Genomic DNA, 5,603 nt, shown 5'->3' on the forward strand with positions numbered 1-5,603 from the left:
TTCAAAAGTAATTAATTACTTAGTTACTTAGTTACTTTTTAAAAACACGATTTACAACCTGAAGAGGTGATAAAGCGATAGATCTTTCAGCCCAATTCTACTTTTTCTGCATAATCCATCATACAAAATGTAATCAAAAAGTCTCTTTTTAAAACTTGTTTTATTAGTTTTAATCTTTTAACTTTATGCATCAAGTAAAAATTTAATTATCTGCAACATTCTCTGACTGGAAGAAGTTTGTTTAACATTTAAACCTATTTTCTGCACATTCCAGCACATAAAATAAAATATTTTTGTGTGTTTACACTCAGTCTTTCAAATAGATGCAAGTAAAACACAGCAGAAAATAAATAAAGTCAAAGACTCAGCGGTCCTGTTGCTCTATTTTCACCTGTAAAGCAGGAGCGGGGTAGGCGGAGGGTTACCCTGGTGCAGGTGTGCCGCGGTCAGTGGAAGAATCTGCGAGTTTCTCTGTGAGTTTCCCATTACGTCGTAGCTACTCGGTGCTTGTTGGAAGTTTAGGGGTTTTTTCGCTGTAAAAAGAAGTTTTCTTCCCACGCACAGCGGACACTAATGTTTTTGTCACTTTTTATGGAATCAAACTCAAAGTAAGGTCAGTACTTCCACGCTTTAAACGCTGCACGCTCATACTCTCTCCCACACTCGATATATTATCCACTGTTGATCTGCACACAGCTGTTGTCACCAACGTCGCACTCGCTTACGTCACTGTCGTGAGACATTCTCGCAAAAAAATCACGGTTTTAGTAACGCAGTAACGCAGCGTTCCTACGGGAAAGTAACGGTAATCTAATTACCGTTTTTGCAATAGTAATCCCTTACTTTACTCGTTACTTGAGTAAAGTAAGGGATTACAGTAACGTGTAATCTGATTACAGTAACGCGTTATAAGTAACGCGTTACTCTGTGAGTTACAAGTAACGTGTTACTGCCCATCTCTGAAGACAAGTGAAGTTGATCACATTTAGTCTTACTTACGAATCTCTGTGACTGGGGACAAACTTTAAAGTTCAACATTCAAAGTTTGAAATGCCACAGCTGTTGCACTGTCCAGGCTCATTTTGATGAAACTAGATGGATGATGCCTGTGCTGCTTTAAAAGGAAAATACACAACCAGACAGAGCACAAATAACAACTACTTGTGACATTTTATTTTGGAAACTAAGCAACAGCCTTGTTGGACGTGTGTTGCCATAATAGATGGAAAAGACAATCATTTAGACTCTCATAGATGTTTAAATGCTTCTAGTCAGAAGTGTGTGTATGTGAAGCGAAGCAAAAATGGCGTCAGAGTGGAAATATTTCACAACGTGACTGATGGCTTTAGGAGAGTTATTTCACCTCATCGCTTCCAGACTGGAGCGCATGTCTTCTTTAAAGCAACATTGTTTTCTTGCGTTTAATAAATATACATGACTGAGTGAACTAAAGTGCGCACAGCTGTGGACTTACAACTGTCGAAGCGAACCTCTGGAATTTTCATATTGTTTTTCAATTACTGAGGTGTCACATGATTCACAGCCACAATCCATTATTTAGTAAAGGTTAGATTCAAGTTTAGTGGCTAAGCATTTCTTCTAAATGTCACACCTTTCAAAAAGAGGAAAAGTAGCACTTAAGGGTTCCAGAGAGGTGATTCTTCACTGTCAAAAAATGTAATTGTGTCCAAGGTAATTTTATGCTTCTTTAAATCAGCAGCTCCTCATTGTGTGCACCTTAGATCTCGAAGACACGGGAGGCTCTTTCATTCTCCTCTTCTTGTACGAAGTCGGCTGTTCATCCCTCTCTGATACATGCCAGTAGCTGTTTGTCTCAGAGAGGATGGTCCTTCCCTCAAAAGCAGAGATTCTCCTTCAGTTTCATATAAATACTCTCTCACAGATGGCTTGCTTCAAGTCGTGTCTGCCTCTCTCTCACGTACACCCTCTTGCTGGAATAAGACAATTACTTACACTCATAATTACAGCAAGACAAGAGGAAGCCGAGCAGTTGCTTTGAGGGGAAAGGCAGGGGATAAAAAGGTGAATAAGAGAGGAGACAGTGACAGAGAGAGGAACGGGAGGAGAGTAGACCAGAGGGAGGGCGGGATGATAATGCCAAATAAGCTGCCCTCTCTTCTTCCACGTCTCAGTCTGTGAGCGCTGGAGCACGCCATGAGCTCTGGCAGCGCTCTCCCGACATGTACACCTGTAAGCTCTATTCATTCATTCAGGGTTGCAGCGTTTGTGTATGAACGGCAGTGACTGCAGCAAAGAGTGTTTGAAATCTGCTTTGGCGAGATCGTTTGAGCTTGGAAGCAGAAGCAGTGCAGGAGAAGGCAACACGCAGAGAAGTGGATGCTGAGCAGCTCCGGTCTGCAATTAAGGTTTGAACCCTTTTTATCTTTTCTCCTTTGAGTCATCCGTCTTTTCAAATACGTAGGATCAACAGATAAGACACGTTTTCTGCATGTTTATAGGTTTTTCACGCCGTGTCAGTGCTTATCGAACTATAGACTAAAGTGTAATAGAGATCATCTTGACAAATCCTCCGGTGCTCTGAATATCTCAAATACAGAGAACTTTTGAGGATCACAGGTGCGTCAGTTAGGAGTTAATGGGGTCAATGTTTTATACTTTTACGGATCATTAAATCTGTTTTGATTCTGAAATAAAGAGTGACACCGAGTGATTTGTGTCTTGTGATACAGTCTGTCATCTTTGACTGCACAGTACTGCTGATATCTACGTCTGTTAATTAGACTTTGGAAGATATTCAAGGACTCTTAGCTGCCAACTTGTCTTTCTCAAAATACTGGCACTGATGAATATGCAGTATAACGCTTAAGCATCTTTTACCGTTTCACAAAGCCTTGCAGCATTTTAGATGTACTATTATAAAACTATATTGCCATCAACTGTGTCTTAACCACTGGCATAAACAGCACAGTAAAAGCAATAAAGATAAATAAAGAAAACTGCACTAAAAATGTAAATCAAACTGAAAAAAAATGATATCATCAGAGCTAATTAAGATGTTTTATTCAAGTCAGTATTTCAGTTTTGCTCATTTGCAGGTTTGAAACATTCAGTTTTGCGAAATTAAAGATTAAGTTGGCTTTAATGGTTTCAAATATCACCAACAATTTATCAAATGATGGAGCAAATTATTAGTGTGCTGATTACTTGAGGAAAACTTGTTGTAAAAAGTTACAGATACCTTTAACAGTACATTATTATCTTTATTGTAACCAGCAGCATGTTTAGAAATAAGTTATTTTACGGGCGACAAACACTGAGCATGACACATGAAAGAAACACAGACTGATTAGGTAATACGGTAAAAACATATGAACTAGTGCTGTCAACGTTAATCTCATTAAAATGGCGTTAATGCCATAACTGCATTAACGCGGCAAATCTCCGTTAGCAAGTTGTCGTGTTAAAACAAGCTAACCCCGCTAACGCACGGGGCGGTTATGGCGTTAATGTCATTTTAACCAGATTAACTGTGACAGCACTAATATGAACATAATACACAGGAAAATCCAAAGAATTTATATTTAATTTATAATTATTAAATTTATAATTATTAAAATATTTATAATAAATATTTGAATAATTGTAATAATAGTTCTTTTTAAAAACACAGAGGTGTGAATAACCGCTGTACTGGTGACTTGAACAAATTTCCACACTGAATGTGTCAAGTGATACAAGTGGACAGTGTAACATTGAGGGATGATGAATTTGAATCAATATAAAGATGTTTGTAATAACATATAGATGTTAATCATCGCTGTATGTGTGACGATGTTCTTGCAAACTAGCATTCAACCTTTTAAGTAGGAGATAGGGTGCATGTATACATACATACACTACTATCATCACACTAAGATTTGTAGCGATGTTCAATAATTTACCTCGCCATTTGTGCTTCACCTCCTGTTGATGAACAAATGAGTCTTGTTGAAAAATCTTCACTGGAATTAAGATTTGTCTGGAAATTTAATAATAATAATAATAATGGATTGGATTTATATAGCGCTTTTCGGGGCCCCCAAAGCGCTTTACAATTCCACTATTCATTCACTCTCACATTCACACACTGGTGGAGGCAAACTACAGTTGTAGCCACAGCTGCCCTGGGGCAGACTGACAGAAGCGAGGCTGCCATATCGCGCCATCGGCCCCTCTGGCCATCACCAGTAGGCGGTAGGTGAAGTGTCTTGCCCAAGGACACAACAACCCAGACTGTCCAAGCCGGGGCTCGAACCGGCAACCTTCCGGTTACAAGATGAACTGCCAAATCTTGAGCCATGATCGCCCCAATGGCATGACATTTCACTTTGAAATCCTCCTGAACTATTTTGAGTTTGCATCAACTTGTGTTAGATCGGTATAAAGCAGAATTAAGGGTAGCTCTGATGGATAGGCCATTCAGAGGGTAAATCATTACCCTTTGAACCACTATTGGAGGCTTGCTTTTTTTCTGCACACTCTGCTACTCTATTGATGTACATTACAAAAAAAAGTGCCTTTGAGTCAGATTGTTTTTACCCACTTGAAAGCTGGTTCAGATCAGAGGCAAATTCTCACACGAAGTAGAGGGAATAGTGCATGAGCAGATCAATACACAGAGCAGTTCCTCGCCAAACCAGCACTATCACGCTATGAAGCAGGATGCCAGGTCCTCTGAAGTTTACTCTGAACTGTACTCTCTCATGTCAGATACACTGAAAAAAAAAGTGTAGACAATAGAGTGCTAACTGAGTGAGCGTTTTGTGTGCGATGACTACGAAGCAAGAGCACAGATCTATAGAATTTTGGACAATGACACTTTTTGCAAAATCAAACAGTCACAAAGTGAATGTTGAGCTCAGAGGCTGAAGAAAAATCCTGCACTCAAGAATACTTTGAAGGAAACTGGCATATTATTGTCAAGGTCTACATCAAAAGGGTGCATTCATGAATGGATATACAAACGGTTACGACAAGGTGTAAGGTGCAGCTGTTTTCACTCTTAGCCATCGGAAAGCGAGTTATGAAACACTTTATTGGACAGAGGAAATAATATAACCTGTAAAACATGGTGGAGGCAGTGTTATGGCATCAGCATATGTGGCTGCATACAGCAGCGTAGTGGAAGTGGGTCAGCGAAGTAGCAAGATTATTTTATTAGTGGTGGGTCCAAATTTATTGAGATGTGTACTTGCTGTTGTGTTATGTTTTGCTGTTTCTTCTTAGTTTATCATTTCCTTGAGAGGCTTTGCCTTTTCCAGGCCACCATTCTGACATAAGGTCAATCACTTCTTCACAATTTGTTGACAGCTTTAGTTAATAAGGTTCAATTTTTTTGTCTCAACTTCATCATGTACTTTTCTGTATAATTAAATGCTCTCAAAATAGGGCTTCCCCATAGTTCTTGTAGAGTATGAACCTGATCACTGCTGAAACTGTGAACCACAGTTTGTGAGGGCGCGATTTCAGAAAGCAAACACTGTACCTGGTTGTCCTTTTGTGAACAATTGTACAGAGGTGTGGACTCGAGTCACATGACTTGGACTCGAGTCAGACTCGAGTCATTAATTTTATGACTTTAG

General features: G+C 39.3%; 1 protein-coding gene across 1 annotated transcript in view; it reads left to right on the forward strand.

Annotated features, from left to right (window-relative positions):
* The first annotated feature begins 1,649 nt into the window (after positions 1-1,649).
* Positions 1,650-5,603, forward strand: part of LOC102313357 (galactosylgalactosylxylosylprotein 3-beta-glucuronosyltransferase 1) — a 62,867-nt gene continuing 58,913 nt past the window's right edge. The window contains exon 1 of the mRNA XM_042218830.1: positions 1,650-2,387. The gene's annotated coding sequence lies outside the window, so the exon portion shown is untranslated. The remainder of the gene's footprint in view (positions 2,388-5,603) is intronic.

The sequence above is a fragment of the Haplochromis burtoni genome, unplaced genomic scaffold (genome assembly GCF_018398535.1).
Source record: "Haplochromis burtoni strain Fernald_Lab_line unplaced genomic scaffold, NCSU_Asbu1 Contig_24, whole genome shotgun sequence".
Classification (NCBI taxonomy): domain Eukaryota; kingdom Metazoa; phylum Chordata; class Actinopteri; order Cichliformes; family Cichlidae; genus Haplochromis; species Haplochromis burtoni.